General features: G+C 34.6%; 1 long non-coding RNA gene across 1 annotated transcript in view; it reads right to left on the bottom strand.

Moving 5' to 3' along the window:
* Nucleotides 1-833: 833 nt before the first annotated feature.
* The window catches only part of LOC107695687 (uncharacterized), a 46,426-nt gene continuing 28,529 nt past the window's right edge, over nt 834-18,730 (bottom strand). Inside the window, exon 3 of the long non-coding RNA XR_001635021.1 lies at nt 834-919. This is a non-coding gene — a long non-coding RNA (uncharacterized LOC107695687). The remainder of the gene's footprint in view (nt 920-18,730) is intronic.

The raw sequence follows: 18,730 nt of genomic DNA, 5'->3' as shown, positions 1-18,730 counted from the left end.
TTGACACTTAAGTCAAAGCTTAAGACTATTCTTAAGAGCATTTCTGAGAAGTTTTATACATACGGGCCCTGGTGTTTTCCTTACTGATTTAAATATCCTATACCAGGCGTGCCCAATCCTGTTCCTGGAGATCTACCATGCTGCAAAGTTCAGTTCCAACCCTGATCAAACACACCTGAACCAGCTAATCAATCTCTTAAGACATGGCAAAGAGAATGGCTGAAAAGCAGAGAAAAGCATGGACTTTCTGTTCTTCATAAAGAACTCGAGACAGTAGGCCATTTCTGAATTTCTGCTCGTTTTGCCTGAAATACAACAGGCATATTCATTCATAAAGCTGAACGGCAAATTTACATTCAGAATAACAAATAAAAAAATAGAACTGTATAATTAAACAAATTATTATAGACTATATGTTTTTGTCATCTTCTGATTGGTCGACTTCAGATGGATCGCCAAATCATCTCGTTCAACCGCACATATGCCACGAATTTAAACCGACAGCATCCGATTTTTTTTACATGTTTGAAAATTATCGGGAGGACGGGAGGTGCTCGTAACGTTCTCGGATCGGCCCGTAATTCTTCTCACACGGTACGAGCCGCGCGACCATGCGAGCATCTGCGATTTTCTCCCGAGAGAAAAAAACAAATCGCCTGCGAGCTCGTACGACATCAAAAATCGCACCGTGTACGCCCGCCTTTAGGTAGCACTTGATAATTACAGACAGCTGTGTTGGAGTAGGTAGGTAGATCTCCAGGAACAGGATTGGGCACACCTGTTCTATACTATTGTATGAATGCAGTTTTCTACAGTTTTCTCTGAACACTCACCTGAAATGAATTATCCGTTTCAGTGCAGATGTTCTTCACCCCATCCTTCTCACTTTCATATCCTTCTCTCCTCTCTCGGTTTACACCTGGAAATGACATTATTAATGATTAATCTGACCACAAGCCTTTAGACAAACTGCTGTTCTAGCTGGTTTTAACATGTGTCTGATATTGACTGGATATTGAGCAATACTGATTTATAAAAATCATTTAAATTATTTTTTTGTTTACATGGCCAACAACAGATTTGCAGAACAATTTTGTTTTACTTGTTTTTGACAATGACAAATCATTGTGGGATTTAACGCTGAGTTTTATTTATAACACTTTTTAAATCATTTAGTTTCATTTTGTTGAATAAAGTTTATGGATTCAAGCAATAACTTACTTTAAGTGAAAGTGATGTGACGTGGAATTAGTGCTCTGCATTTATCCCATCCAAAGTGCATTTTTTTGCTGCGGCATACGGGGAGCAGTTGGGGGTTCGGTGCCTTGCTCAAGGGCACCTCAGTCATGGTATTGAAGGTGGGAGAGAGCGCTGTACATTCACTCCCCCCACCTACAATCCCTGACGGTACGAGACTCGAACCCGCAACCTTAGGGTTATGAGTCCGACTCTCTAACCATTAGGCCACGACTTCCTTTACCTGTGAACACTGCCATTTCTCCTTACACGCAGTGCCATCCAAGCTAACACATTTCTGTTCTTGAAAGGTTTTGTTTTTATTAAAGTTAGTATGATATTCCTGAATCATTCTTTCAATTTCATTTTTACTTTCTACACAAAAAAAATTATCATTATTAAATAAACACTACCTGGCATATACACTGAACAAAATTATAAACGCAATACTTTTGTTTTTGCCCCCATTTTTCATGAGCTGAACTCAAAGATCTAAGACTTTTTCTATGTACACAAAAGGCCTATTTCTCTGTTGTTCTCTGTTTGTTGTTCACAAATCTGTCTAAATCTGTGTTAGTGAGCACTTCTCCTTTGCCGAGATAATCCATCCACCTCACAGGTGTGGCATATCAAGATGCTGATTAGACAACATGATTATTGCACAGGTGTGCCTTAGGCTGGCCACAATAAAAGGCCACTCTAAAATGTGTGTAGTTTTATAAATTTGGGGAAATTTATAAAACTATCATATATACAGCCCTAATGAAAACTTGTGAACAGTGTTTATTCAAAATATAAATATTTTCTAAAAATATAAGTCTTTACTATTACTTTTTATGAATTTAACACATCGTTGTAAAATAAAAGTATTAATTTATTTCAAAAAATGAGAAAAGATACTGACCCCAAACTTTTGAAAGGTAGTGTATTGTTAAAAAAAGGATTTCTATTTTAAATAAACGCTGTTCTTTTTTTAACTCTTTATTCATCAAATAATCATGAAAAAAAGAATCACAGGTAATAATAAAAAAAAAAAAGAATAACAATTAAACAGCACAACTGTTTCAAAAATTGATTATAAATCAGCATATTATAATGATTTCAGAAGAATCATGTTACACTAAAGACTGGAGTAATGATGTTCAAAATTCAGCTTTGCATCACACAAAAACATTATATTTTAAAGTATATATATAAAAAAAACATTATTTTAAATACTGCGCAATATTACCGTGTTGTTCTGTATTTTTGATCAAATAAATACTGGAAACACTGGACTGGTGCCACTAACACTAAGCTATCGGAGAGAGCTGCGGGGTCGGAGAAGAGAAAAAGGCAGTGGACAAGCGCAGACAAGCAAGTTTAACTAAAAATAAAATCTGTTTTTATTAAATCATAGTCTATATGTAAAATGAATGAATATGCGAAATATTAGACTTAAATAGCCCAATTAACAGATTAACAAAACGAAAGGAAAAGACTGAGAGATAGGCTATATGCTGCTGCGTTTGGTTGGCGCGGCGCTCTAAGAAAGTCCAGGGGGGGGTTAAAAACTAATTAAATTGAGTGAAAATAATGAACGCCTATAAGCTAAAGCATACAAATTCAGTAACCTTGTGTTTTTTATATACAGCAGCTTCAAAAAATGGCATATTTTAGATTTTTATTTTCTGTGATATAAACTTCTCATATGTCACTGTTATTAGTGATATAACTTACAGACAGACTAACAGATATGCCAACTGCCGAATATGATACGATATGACAAATTAATACAATTTATGAAAGTAGGGATTGTTTAATTTTTTTATTACATTTTTATTTTTTTACACATCTATTTAGTAATTTTTTCTGACCATCAAGTGTCAGTCACTCTCAATGCCAACTGGCAGGAAAACATGTTCAATTCTAACCATTTTTTACAATAGATAGAAAACAATGCATCAAAAATGGGCAATATTAAGAGAATTTAGCATTTCCAAGTAATGTAGGCCTGTTACATTACCTCTACATTAGAGGCTATATAAATATGCGCGGCAATAATTTCATAGCGCATTACCATATGGCGCGCTGTGAGGACAATTAAAATTTAGGCTATTAGCTTAGGCTACTCCTCATTGAAAATGTTTTTTTTTAGTTTTTTTTTAAACAGGTCTTTTAATTTATACAATTGAATTATAGGCCTATAATTAAAATTATTAACACTGTAGTCATCAATGAAAATTAAGAGCAACTTTATTTGGTGCACAGATTTTAAAAAACAGCCTGTTTAACACGCAATACGTTTCTTCTCATGTTTTTCACTATACAGGCCATAAGATAAATATTAAGGGAATAATTTAAGACAGTTGTTATATACCATCATCAGCCTATATTGAAGTAATTTAGTCTCTTGTTGTCTCAGAGAATATGCGCCGTTAATGCAGCGTTAGAAAGCTCCGTCAGTTTTTTTACTTTCACTTTCTCTTTTTCTCTATAGTGAATTTACTGACGTTCACCGGTATATCGCTTGCGCACAGTTTGCGCGTTGCCTGCTTGTGTTGCTTAACCCCTCCCCCATAATATCAATAGTTTATAGGCCACATATTAGGCAATTTTTTTATGTTTATTTTTCAATGTTAATGAAAGTGACACCAAAAATAAGGGAACATCATTAGGAAATCCTTGGGGGGGCTGTGCCGGGGCTAAGCAAGTTTCTGATGGGCCCCGTCAAGCCCCGCCCTAGCGCCGCCACTGATTAGCCTAATTCATTTTGGCTTGTTTAGCGACTTTTATTTTTCATTCGTTTTCTTCTGAAAAAAAATTGCCTATAGGTTAGGTATTGTGTTTATTGTTTGTACATTATAACATTTCGCTTTATTTACCGGTGTTATTTATGAATGTAATAATGCGGTTTCTGCTTATCCGTGTTTAACCTAAACTACAACATAACATTAATGTAGACCTATACATACCGGCATCTAAATATGATTTTATAATTTTATGCTATAGACCTACCACATCACCCTCCACTGGGTGTAGAATGAGCAGCAATAAACTACATTTTGGCATTTTATAATACTTCTGTGGATATTTTGGTGAAAGTAACTCAAAAGTAACTCAAAAGTAGTGTAACGCATTACAATTCAGAGACAGTAATATTGTAATGTAACTAATTACTTTCAAAAGACAGTAACTAGTAATATATAATGCATTACATTTTGGAAGTAACTTGCCCAACACTGCCTAAATGTTTGTTCCAGTCTATAGTTTGTTCAGTCAGTGTATTTGTTTTTACAATGGTATAGCCTAATTTAGTTGCACAGTATATTACACACAGCACAAGGAAGTTTTAAACAACTATTTGTAATATACATGAATACTTACCAAGATGGACATTTTGATATTTTGTGTGCAAGATTTAAGAAATGATCTGTTCATGTTATGGAGGAAAGTACAGTGCATGTAGGGGGTGTGGCCTCAATAGCCCTGCAGTAAGCAGTGTGCTGTGTGCATGTGATTGAGCAATGTGTAGGGTAGAAATTAAACTGAAATTGCATTAAATCAGGTTGTTTTAACCAAGATTATGCTGCAATATTTTTTCTCAACTACATTTAAGTCCCCAGTTCCTGCAATTTTGCAAATTTCCAAATTATTCCCATTAATTCCCATAAATTACCGTTAATTCCCATGGAAAGTTTCCAGTCTTGAAAATTCCCGGAATTTTGCAACCCTAGCCATACCTGGTTGTCTCGACTGCCAAAGACTCTTATAAAAAGTTGCTGATCTCGAATGTATGATTTCAACACTATTAAGGAAGATGAACAGTTTCTGGACTCACTGCTGGTTCCGTCTACTCAGGTGGCTGACTCAAATCACTCAATTCCTTGGAACGGCTTAAGCACTAACTCGGAGGTCTCAGCTAGATGGGACAAGCTAGGTGTTAAAATCTAAACTGATTCTATAATTCAGTCATTCCAGAGAAGAAAAAGGCGAATAAAAACACCCTTGGACAGTACTCTCCGCTTCATCAAAAACCTCTCATTCTGCAAACAGGTATTAACTACAGACCAAATTCTAATCTTCCATTTTTTGGTAAAAATTATTGAAAAAATAAAAATACATAAATAAAAATAATAATAATAAAAAATAGTATCCAATGCCAATTCACCCAATGACACATTTCAGTCTGGCTTCCAGGCAAATCATAGCACAGAAACAACCTTGATTAGGGTTTTAAATAATCTGCAAGTTATTTGTTATGGAAGTTACAAATATATTTACTTTCTTCCTGACAACCTATGAGCAATGAATAAACATTTAATTAATAAAAAAATTTAATAAACAAATTTAGCCAATGTAATAGAAAGATCACTGTAATGCATTAAAACTGAAAAATAGAGACCTTCCAAATATGATACATCGTGTGTGTGTGTACCTGTTTTTCTATTCTGGTGGGGACTTAAACCTGAATACACACAGACTCGTGGGGACTCGTATCATGTTGGGGACCTAAATTGAGGTCCCCATGGGTAAACAAGCTAATAAATCATACAGAATGAAATTTTTTGAAAATCTATAAATGCAGAAAGTTTCCTGTGAGGGGTAGGTTTAGGGGTAGGGTTGGTGTAGGACAATAGAATATACGGTCTGTACAGTAGAAAAATAATTACGCCTATGGAGAGTCCCCACAAGGATAGCTGACCAGACATGAGTGTGTGTGTAAAAATTAGGCATGTGACAATATCAAATGTTCATGTTGTAATAATTGCTGAAACTTTTATAAGGCATACTGTATCATCACGATATTGAAATAAGTTGCAAAAAAGTATTGTCATAATACAGTATAACAGGTATAATAACTTTTCTCATAAAAAAATGTATAAAATAAACAAATCTTTCAAACAGATGAAAGCATAAAAGAATTAACACAATGCAACACTTTACAATAAGATCTCATTAGTTAATTTTAATGCACATTAACAATGAGCTACAAATAGCTACATTTTTTTTTTTACAGAAGTTATTATCCTTTCCTAAAAAAATAAATACAATTCTCAATGGTAGTGTAAAAAACAACTAGAGGACCTTGCTGAGAAAATTTGATTGTCTCTTCATCCGAAAAATGACCGGGTCAGATGTTGATGGATGAGCCGGACTGCTAGGGTGGCCAGGTATCCAAAGACTGTTGCTTTGAGGGCAGATCTTATTTTTTTATTAATTTTTTTGTTCTATGCCCGGGACTGCCCATGTAAGTTTAATCAGTCTAGTGTAGGCCTATATATTTGTTTGCGTAATATTTGTATGCCTAGATGCCTCTGTATATGCATATGTTCTGATCAGCGTTATCTTTCCGGGGGATTACTTTATGGTCCTCCCGTCTTAGTGGTTTGTGTGAGTTGCTTTTCCTTTTTAAATATATGGCTATAAATATTTTGTCATGGAATGTTAATGGGTTAAATAGCCCTATTAAGTGAACCAAATGCTTAGATTACCTAAGATGCAAAAGGGTCTCTATTGCCCTTATACAAGAGTCTCATTTGAAATCAGCGGACATGCATTGCTTCCAAAAAATATACTTTAAAGTGATATCTTCCTCTTCGGCTGTCAACAAAACTAAAGGGGTGCTGATAGTGATTAAGCTTAATATTGATTTTTCAATTATAAGATCCGGTGGAGATACAGAAGGCCGAATCACTTATGTTGTTGGTTCCCTAAATAATACTAAATATGCTTTTTTGTCTGTATATGCACCCACTGAGGGTGATTCCTCATTTTTTCAAGAATTAGTATGTTTAGTTGTGAGTTTAGAGGACTGCCTTGTGGTGCTAGGGGGCGATTTTAATGCGGTGTTGGATCCCCAGTTAGATAGATCTCACGCCTCTAAATCTGATTCAATGATCTCTGGATGTTTGAATTCATTTTTGTGACATTCCAATATATGCAATGTCTGGCGTTTACAAAATGACGGTGCTACGGATTATACATTATTTTCAGCTTGTCATAAGAGTTATTCAAGGATTGATTATCTACTTATGTCCCCTTCACTTATTAGTTAGTTCACTTATGTCCCCTATATTAGTAAAGTTAATATTCTACCAATTCTTTTATCGGATCATTCTCCGATAATTACATCTTTAACCCCCGCATCGTTGGGCACTAAACGCAACCGATGTTGATTTAATACCTCCTTGTTACAGGACTGTACATTTGAGTTTTTACAGATTAACAGAGATTCAGCCTCTGACCCCCAAGTATTATGGGAAACCACTAAATGTTTTATTAGGGGTAAATGTATTTCATTTTCAAGTTTTTCATTCTTTAATAACAAGCGTAGGGAGAGCCGTAAATTTTAATTAGAAAAACAAATTGTTTTTCTAGAGAAAGAATTTAAATATTTTTGTGAGACCAAAACCAATTCCAGGACTGTACATTTGTGGCTGATTTATGCAGCTCTTTGACAGAAGTTTTTACAGATTAACAGAGATTCAGCCTCTGACCCCCAAGTATTATGGGAAACCACTAAATGTTTTATTAGGGGTAAATGTATTTCATTTTCAAGTTTTTCATTCTTTAATAACAAGCGTAGGGAGAGCTGTAAATTTTAATTAGAAAAACAAATTGTTTTTCTAGAGAAAGAATTAAAATATTTTTGTGAGACCAAAACCAAAATAGTAAATGTTCCATAATCAGAATTAAAATGCATGGAGAACGGTCCTCCAAGCTGTTGGCTTTGAGGTTGAAAGATAGTGAATCTAAGACTAGTATATTGACTATTAGACATGAGGACTCCGTATATACTCAACCTAAGGATGTAAATAGGGTGTTTGAAAACTACTACCAACATCTGTACACTTCAGAATCCAACTCTGACCCAACAAATTTTGATTTATTCCTTAAACATTTAAATCTACCCAAATTAAATGACTCTCAGCGTAACATATTGGATAGCCCTTTGACAATCGAGGAATTAAAATCCGCCTTGGATTGCATGAGTAGTAATAAAGCCCCTGGGCTAGATGGGATTCCCCCAGAGTTACTGAAGACATTATGGGACATAATAGCACCCTTGATTCTTAATTCTCTTAACTTTGCGTTAGAAAAAGGGGCTTTACACAGGAACCAAACCACAGCTTTAATAACTTTGCTGCTGAAGAAAGCGAAGGATTCACTCGAATGCTCTAGTTGCAGGCCAATTAGCCTCCTATCCACAGATTCAAAGCTGATGGCCTTAAGATTGGATCGATGTATAGGAGACTTGATTGACTATGATCAATCAGGTTTTCTAAGGGGGCAAATCTGCAGAATGTACATAGGCTTCTTCATATTATTCAACAAGCAAATGCAATAAAAATATCGGTATCGGCAAGTACCAAAAATAAAAGTATCGGTATCGGGCAAGTACTGGAAAAAGTGGTATCGGTGCATCCCTACTATTAAGCATTTTCGTCTCAAGATAAAGACTAAGACTAAATCAAAAATGCCTGTCAACATTAACACTGGATTGCATGAGTAGTAATAAAGCCCCTGGGCTAGATGGGATTCCCCCAGAGTTACTGAAGACATTATGGGACATAATAGCGCCCTTGATTCTTAATTATCTTAATTTTGCGTTAGAAAAAGGGGCTTTACACAGGGACTAAACTACAGCTGTAATAACTTTGCTGCTGAAGAAAGGGAAGGATCCACTCGAATACACTAGTTACAGTCCAATTATCCACAGATTCAAAGTTGTTGGCAAAAGTGCTGGCACATTTAACTCTACCCAAATTAAATGACTCTCAGCGTAACATATTGGATAGCCCTTTGACAATCGAGGAATTAAAATCCGCCTTGGATTGCATGAGTAGTAATAAAGCCCCTGGGCTAGATGGGATTCCCCCAGAGTTACTGAAGACATTATGGGACATAATAGCGCCCTTGATTCTTAATTATCTTAATTTTGCGTTAGAAAAAGGGGCTTTACACAGGGACTAAACTACAGCTGTAATAACTTTGCTGCTGAAGAAAGGGAAGGATCCACTCGAATACACTAGTTACAGGCCAATTATCCACAGATTCAAAGTTGTTGGCAAAAGTGCTGGCCTTAACCCATTTAATCCCAAAATTTTCCCAGACATGAAAATATCCAAATGATGTGTCATTAGTAACCCTTTGAAATAATCAATAATTCTTTTTTGAATTTTTTTTTGAAAAGTGTGTGAAAAATTGTGTTTTATGTGGGATAAGGGGAGTACTGAATTAAAATATTTCTGCAGTTATAAAAATTATTATATATCTTAGCCCAGTTATTTTAAACTGTTTGATCACATTCTAGGGTTACTATTATGCATAAAAAAACCTTATGCAACATTGATAGGAATACTGATAAACCATCAACGTATTTCAAAATTTTTAATTTTTTGTAAAATATAACATCACATTTTTATATTAGTACTAGCAGTATTACAACATCAATATTGTACATTTTTTGTAACATTTGAATTTTTAATTTAGTGCAATATTTTGTCATTGCAACATTTGAGTGTAATCTTCACTAACAACTGCAATAGGATTTATATTGTATACCTATGTTCACTGTAATCCCACTGGTCACTATTGTGACCATCAACATGTTTACTCATTCTATAACCACACTCAACAAAACTGAATATACTACGTGACTTCATATATTAATACTAGACACCTTAAAGATAATGTGTACCAAACATCTTTGTCATTTCTTTGTTAACATACTTTACTAGCCTTTCATTTTGGAGCTTTGATGTAGTTATCTTCTCAAGGTGCAAACAGGAAATAAATTGCTCTGGTCAATTTGCACTAGTCATGTGAAACTGCACATATTTCATTGAGACCCTTTATTCTTTCCATATTTGAAGGAAGTGCAATAAAACATCAGTCAGTAAGGTTTTTAGAGCTTTATAAATGAAAACCTTTTTTACAGTCACAATCCCACTATTGTGGGATTAAATGGGTTAAGATTGGATCGATGTATAGGAGACTTGATTGACTATGATCAATCAGGTTTTCTAAGGGGGAGGTTTGCTGCAGACAATGTACATAGGCTTCTTCATATTATTCAACAAAACAGACTCATATACAGCTTCCTCTGCAATCCTTTCTCTGGATGCAGAGAAAGCATTCGACAGAATTGAGTAGAGCTTTTTGTGGGATGTCCTAGAGCATTTTGAGTTTGGCTCCTTTTTTCTACAAGCAGTCAAAACTATTTATTCTAGTTGTATGAATACATCCCATAAAATTTCACTCTACTCTGATGACGTTTTGTCGCATATATCAAACATCACAGACTCGGTTAAGGAATGCTTAAAATTATTTGATACATTTGGTAAACGGTCTGGTTACAAGATTAATTGGAACAAATCCATACTTATGCCCCTTAATTTAGCTGCTAAATCAGAGATTCAGACCTTACCCACTACGATTCCTGTCAGTGACCAGTTTAATTATCTTTGGAATCAGAGTTTTTCCCTCATTATCTCACATTTCCAAGTGGAACTATTAGTCTCTTCTGGATAAGATTAAGAGCAATCTTCTGTGTTGGTCTCCACTCTGTTTGGCTCTTCATGGAAGGATAGCCACTGTTAAGATGAATACACTTCCGAGGCTAAGCTTTTTATTTTCAGAGTTACCTCTGAGACCACCTACTGGCTATTTTAAAGAGATCAATACAGCAGTATCAAAATTCAAGTGGAATAATAAACGGCCTAGAATTCATTTTAAATCTATGCACTGGCTAAAACCTCAACGGTGGCTTGTCCCTACCAGATTTTTGGTCCTATAATTTAGCATACCAGATGAGACCACTTAGGACGTGGCTAGATGTTGACTCCCCTGTCCCATGGTGGGCTTTAGAAACTAATATTATTTAACCATTGCGTCTACAGGATTTACCCTTTACTGGAATATCTAAGAAAGTTCTGGAAAAGTTTGGTGCAATTATATGCCATTCTATCAAAACCTGGAAAGCAGCAGAAAAGATTATGGGTGCTTCCGATTATTATAGTGACTCTACCCCATTTGGCATAATAATAATAATCTTTGTACTGGTAACAAACCGTTTGTTTCCTAATGCTGGGTTAAATGTGGTACACTTTAAAAGACCTGTACAATGATTATGGGCTCAAGTCCTTTCAGATCCTAAAGGATTAGTTCTCTCTCTCCCAGGATTCTCATTTTTCCTGTACTTAAGATTAAAATTGGCGCTGAAAGCTTACGGAGTACACTGGTCGATTAAAATATCTCCTCATCCTATGGTAAATTGAATTTATAAATCACTTGTGGTACGACAGTATTCAAATATTCCGACTGAGGGTTTCTGGGAAAGAGAACTTAACACTGTGATTGATTGGGACAATGTCTGGGGAAATTGTTTTGCTACCTCTAAAAACCCAGCTCACCAAATGGTCCATTATAAGTTAATCTATAAGGCATATGCCACTCCATGTTTATTATATAAAATGAAAAGAAAGTCTGACCCCTTCTGTCATCTGTGTAATAGCTCAAGTCAAGGTACATGTATACAAATGTTCTGGGACTGTTCCTGAATTGCATTGCTCTGGTCCTTGGTACAGAACTTATTGTCGGATCTTCTGAAGACTCCGATCCAAATGGACCCACTCCTTTTTATTTTGCTGGATGATTCGTCGGTTTCACTGTCTGTCAATCAAAAAAGTAGTCTGTCTACTGCTCTTACTGCTGCCAAAAAGGATATTTTAAAATTGTGGTTGGATCCATCTACCCCCAGTTAGATTGACGTGGATGTCATACTTGCTGGACATTGCCCTTTTGGAGTGTACCACAGCCAAAATACATGGTGCCACCAGAAAGACAATACAATTTTTGTTAGACCTTATTGACACTGTATCTCTCGAAATCCTGAGATGTGCTTGTTATCTTAACCTATTGGGATGTGACGTGACAAAAGAACAAATGACTCGGACCCTAGGACTCCAGAGGTGAGGTGAACTAATAAACTGTATAGCACAAAGACCCAGCTAAGCAATGCATGAATAAATTATTTATGTTTCTTATAATTTGGTCTTGGTCCTGCATTATAGTTTTGACTTATTCGAAATGTGATCAATGTTTGCATATGTAGATGTGTTGGGGAATTTGGATATTAACATGTAACATTTTAATTCATGGGCGTAGCTTGTGTGTGTGGGGGGGTGGGGTTATTGAAAGATTTTACTAAATATTTGTTAACAATATTTTCAACTCAAACATAAATATGCATATAATGTAGTTATTTTAATCCATTTTAAATTGTTATTTTGTAAATAAATAAATAAATAACAATTTAAATCAAACTTGCTGTGCTGTTCTACAAGAACATTCAATATTTAGTCTAATTTATAGGTTATAGTTAGAAGCCCTCTTCTGTTCAAAGTTGGGTACTGCACGTAAGGTTGTAGAGTCCTTATATGATGACATCATAATCATGAAGCAGATCTCCAGCAGCAGCAGAGAAGATCATGGCGACCGAAGCAGACGTATGTTGAAACGCTCTGTAGGGTTTTGCTTCTATCCTTTGAAAATGGATATTTGTAAATATATTATTGCAATATATGTAAATTTGTCATCTACTTTTTTAAGAAAGCAATCTTGAAACAATTTCGTAATACTGTCAAAGAATTTTTCATTTTATTCTGTAAGAAGCACTAAAGATAAGCTGTGATCTAGACAGCCGTAACGGCCTTGCTAACAAGCTAACGATGAGTGCCAAAGACAAACGAAAGAAAGTGATATTAGATCACATCTACTCATCTGCTGCCACAGACTCACCTCCAACTGATTCGTCTTCAGGAGACCTATCAATAATTCTCCCTCCAGCTCCTAACACTCCACTAAGCAGCCCCATGCCGAAGCGAAACAAAGGTGAGCCTTCCCTGTCTGAGTTACAGGAAAATATTATCATTGCCCTTACCCTGAAAATTAAACAAAGGGCAGACTCACTCGAGCAAATTATAAGTACCAACTCCAACACAATTGAGGATATCAAAACATCCTTAAATCACCTGTTCGTTGAGATTCAAGATCTTAAAAATGACAAAACGAAGCTTGCTGAGAAGTTTGTGCAGCAACAAAAATCGCTTGTCAATCTGGAAGAACGAATCGCTGATGCTGAACGTTACAAAAGACGCTGGTGCCTACGCCTCTATGGTCTGTCTGAACAACCAAACGAAGACATGAAAGCGAAAGTTCTTGAAATTTGCAACGTTGTTTCTCCAGAGTCTTGCCAGAAAGGATTTGATGTCATTGACATTGCTCACAGGCTTGGCAAACCGCAGCCGGGCAGGATTCGTGCCGTCATTATTCTGTTCGCGTTGCGATCTGTGCGAGATGCCTTATGGAGGAATGCCAAAAACAGCTAATTCCTGAAACAACTTCGCTTCGTGGAGGATCTGACCAAAGAAGAAAAGGACAAACGATCGCTTCTGTGGCCACATGTGAAGAAAGAGCGTGAAGACAACAAGAAAGCCTACTATATCGGATCCAATGCTTTCATTGAAGATATAGAGATCAAGCTTAATGGTTGAACTGATTTGCAGACCCCTTAGAGGCATGCCTACAAACAAATAACTATTTCATTTTGTTCAAATTTAAGTCTTTTAAATTTAATTTTTTTCTGTTATTGCTGTTGTTCATAACCTATGTTCATAATATGTATATTGAACTCATATTGTAGGCTAGTTATAATTTGTTACAATGTTAAGTCTGTTTTGCTACTTTAACCTGAGGATAGATCAAACCCTCTACATACTTCTGTTCTCTTATCTCCTGTTGTTACTTCATAATGGAGTTACCACTTATCTCTCTTAATGTAAAGGGCATTCGAGATATTGTAAAAAGAAAAGCAATAGTTTTGTTTAGCAAAGAAATTAAGGCAGATTTTTTTTTTTTTTACAAGAATCCCACTGCAGAAGACGTTTTGTTTTGGAAGAACCAGTGGGATGATGAACTCTGGTTAGCACATGGAACTAATCATTCAGCTGGTGTGATCACTTTGAAAGGCACCTTTAGAGGGAAAATTCTTCATAACCAATGTTATGTCAAAGGGCATTGGGTAATTTTAGTTATTGATATGATATTGATATTAATATGCTTATATTATGTAATATATATGGATATAATTAATGAGTAATCACTTATCTCTCTTAATGTAAAGTGCATTCGAGATATTGTAAAAAGAAAAGCAATATTTTTGTTTTGCAAAGAAATGAAGGCAGATTTTATTTTTTTACAAGAATCCCACTCAAGTGCAGAAGACGTTTTGTTTTGGAAGAACCAGTGGGGTGATGAACTCTGGTTAGCACATGGAACTAATCATTCAGCTGGTGTGATCACTTTGAAAGGCACCTTTAGAGGGAAAATTCTTCATAACCAATGTTATGTCAAAGGGCATTGGGTAATTTTAGTTATTGATCTGTTCTGCTACTTTAACATGAGGATAGATCAAAACCTCTACATACTTCTGTTCTCTTATCTCCTGTTGTTACTTCATAATGGAGTTACCACTTATCTCTCTTAATGTAAAGGGCATTCGAGATATTGTAAAAAGAAAAGCAATATTTTTGTTTTGCAAAGAAATGAAGGCAGATTTAATTTTTTTACAAGAATCCCACTCAAGTGCAGAAGACGTTTTGTTTTGGAAGAACCAGTGGGGCGATGAACTCTGGTTAGCACATGGAACTAATCATTCAGCTGGTGTGATCACTTTGAAAGGCAGCTTTAGAGGGAAAATTCTTTATAACCAATGTGATGTCAAAGGGCATTGGGTAATTTTAGTTATTGATATGATATTGATATTAATATGCTTATATTATGTAATATATATGGATATAATTATTGTGTTTTGAATCATAATCTGTTGGACACTATAGAGGAAAATGTAAATATTCTCTCAACTAAATTTCCAATGGCAAAGGGAATTATTGGTGGTGATTTTAATATGGTTTATGTCATAATGCTCTAGATAGACCCCCGCCCCAGAGTCTTTAATAAAAATAACAATCTCCAGAATTTTTGCAATAATTTAGCTCTCATAGACATATGGAGATATAGAAACCCCTTTGTTAGACAATTTACATGGAGCAATAAGCAAATAACTCAGCAATCGAGAATTGACTTTTGGCTCATTTCCTCAGAATTAGAACAAAATATTTTGCAAACTGAAATTTCCCCTGCTATTCTCACCGATCACAGAGTTTTAACTTTAAACATTACATTTGAAGATGTCCGATGTAATTGTAGAAATTCAGGCTATTGGAAATGAAATAATTATTTTTTGCACCATCAAGATTATGTGGAGCATATCCAAACATTAATAAATAAATACTGGATACAGGCAAATATTAGGAAGGAATAGGGCACAGTTTGGGAACTACTAAAATTTGAAATAAGAAAATTTAGCATTCAATTTGGAAAAAAATTGGCCATGAAAAAAAGAACACGTATTCAAGACAAAATCAAAAAGATTTAAAATTTAACTCAATCACCTACCCACCCATCCAATAGTGATGATTTAGAAAATTTACAGAAATAATTAGACCGTATTTATCAAGAAAAAGCCAGAGGTGCTTTTGTAAGATCTAGAAGGAAATGGATGGAAGGTGAAAGAAACACCAAATACTGTTTTAGTCTTGAGAAGAGGAATGCAGAAATAAACTTAATTAGAAAATTAAAAATTAATAGCACTGTTACTGAGGACCTAGGCATGATTTCTGAATTTGTTTCTAAATATTACACAAATATGTATTCTTTAGGAGAAGATCAAGACAATGTAATTCTTTTTAAAACAATAAAAAGTTCAAAAACGTTGTCTTTAGAAAGTAAAACAGTGTTCTCGAGACCTTTCTCTAAATGAAATTGAATTCTGTATAAAAGCTCTTAAAAACAACAAATCCCCTGGAAATTATGGGCTTACATCAGAATTTTATAAAGTTTTTATAAATAATATATCTAAATTCCTGTTAGCGGTATATGAAGAGGCCATCAACAAAGAATCCTTACCTACATCACTTAAACAAGGTGTTATCACCTTGATCCCTAAACGTCAAAAAGATATCCTTTTATTAGAAAATTGGCGACCTATCTCATTACTAAATAATGATTATAAACTAATGGCATCAATTTTTGCAAAACGTATGAAAAATGCATTAAATTAGATAATTGATGAAACAATGTGGATTCATGAAAGGTCGCCACATTTCCTCTAATATTCACTTAGTTATTGATTTAGTGCAGTATAGTAATTTATTAAATGGAGACCCTTTAATACGGATTTTAGAAAAGCTTTTGATACAGTAAGCCATAATTTTATATTTGATTAATTAAAACTCTGGTTTCGAGACAATATTTCATCAAAAGTGTAAGAACTATGTACTGTGGTAGCAATAGTTCTATTAAACTTGCCAATGGAGCATCTCCTAGATTTGAAATAAATCGAGGCATCCGACAAGGTTGTCCAATTTCTGCATTCCTTTTCTTGGTCGTAGCTCAAGTTTTAAGTAATATGATAAATCAACATTCCTTCAAAGGTATTGCAGTTCATGAAAGACAAATTAAAATAATCGCAACTTGCTGATGACACGACATTTTTTCTTAGGGATAGTTCTGAAGTACCTCTGGCTTTGAATATCATTAATAATTTTTCAAAATTATCTGGATTGAATTTAAATCTGTCTAAGTGTGAGTTCCTACAGCTTAAAAATAACCTATCCACTGTATGTAATATTCCTGTTAAAAGCATGGTAAACTATTTGGGAATCAAAGTCTCTAAAGATACTGATGCAATGGTCAACTCAAATTTTATACCTGTTGTCGAAAAAATGCAAAAGATGTATAATTCATGGTTGGCGAGAGATCTTTCTATTCAAGGAAGAATTTTATTAAGTAAAGCAGAAGGTCTTTCGAGAGCAGCATACCTCCTGTCTTCACTTAGTGCCCCAAAGGTTATATGCTCACAAATGGATAAAATACTCTTTAATTTCATCTGGAGAAACAAGCCTCATAAAATAAAATAAAAAGTGTCCTTGTTAATAAACTATCTGATGGTGGGTTAAATGTTCTTAATTTTACAATTTTCAACCAAATTTTAAAAATTAATTGGCTTAAAAACATTTTTTTTAAAATCAAACAAGTATTTTCAATATTGTCCCATATCATTTATTTGAAAAACTTGGGGGATTGCATTTTTTGTTGCAGTGTCCTTATATAACTGGCAAATTTCCCATTGCTTTGGCCAATTATCACAAACAAGCATTACTTTACTGGTCACTTTTGTACAAACACAATTTTTCTTCTAGCAGGTGTTTTATATGGAACAATGGTAATATAACTCATAATAACAAGTAATTGTATATGGAGAATTGGGTTCGGCATAACATTAATTGTAAACCAGCTTATTGACAAGAATGGGCAATTATACACTTATCCTAATTTTATTACAAAATATGGCTTTTTTGTAAACAAAAAATAATTTAAAGTAATCAAGGCTATTCCTAGTGGCATAATAATTTTAACCAAATTCTCTGATGTAAATATTAATAATACAAGCCTACAAAATCTCCAACTTTTTAAAAATGGTTTCTACTTTTTTGACGAGCGTTTTAATAACAGTTTTATAAGAAACTCCCTTAATGTCGGATCCAATCCCCCATGTAAATCAAAATGGCTTAAACCTCATTGTATATCTTGGCGCAGCATTTGGATGTTACCATATAAATATGTAATTTCTAATAAAGTAAAAGAAGTACTTTACAAAATTATTCACCGATATTATCCTGTAAATGCAGTTGTTAGCAGATATATTCATGGTGTTTGTGATAAATGTACCTTTTGTAATGTATACAAAACAGGATGTTACAACAGGAAGTTTCAGAATGGTAATTGTTTTTTTTTTTTCAAAAGCCGAATGCAGTAATCTACGTAACTATTGCTTTCCTACTGATACAACAGGGGCAAGTTCAAGCTCAAACCGGTGTGCACCGTTTTTGCTACGGTTTCCGGTTTGAACGACATGTTTCCTGGAAATGGTGTGCAACTGGGTTTGAGATGCATTTTCTCTTGTTTGGTGGGTGTGTCAAACATGTCAGCCCAATCAGCAGCAACATGCATGTAAACCACGCGGTATTAAAGAGACAGCTCGCACAATGTAATTAACATCCAAATAAATTCAAAAGAGCAAGTATATTGTTTGCACATGTTTATTTACATTAAAGGCAAAATAACTGAAATAATAAGGGCACAAGTATAGATCTGGAATTTCTTTAAGTCTGTCTAAATATCATTTAGTAATTGCAATGTATTCTGGTCCATATCCTTTCCTTAGGAAGGTGTGCTAAATACTGATTAATGTAACATAAAAATACTATACATATTTATATATCTTGCTATTGCATTGTGGAGTGACATTTTCATAAACTCCTCTGATTATATAATGGTAAATATTACAATATCATAGCACAACAACAGTGATCAGCAATAATGATAA

Source organism: Sinocyclocheilus anshuiensis, unplaced genomic scaffold (genome assembly GCF_001515605.1).
Source record: "Sinocyclocheilus anshuiensis isolate Anshui unplaced genomic scaffold, SAMN03320099.WGS_v1.1 scaffold1075, whole genome shotgun sequence".
Lineage (NCBI taxonomy): Eukaryota > Metazoa > Chordata > Actinopteri > Cypriniformes > Cyprinidae > Sinocyclocheilus > Sinocyclocheilus anshuiensis.
This window is presented reverse-complemented; position numbering and strand designations above follow the sequence as displayed.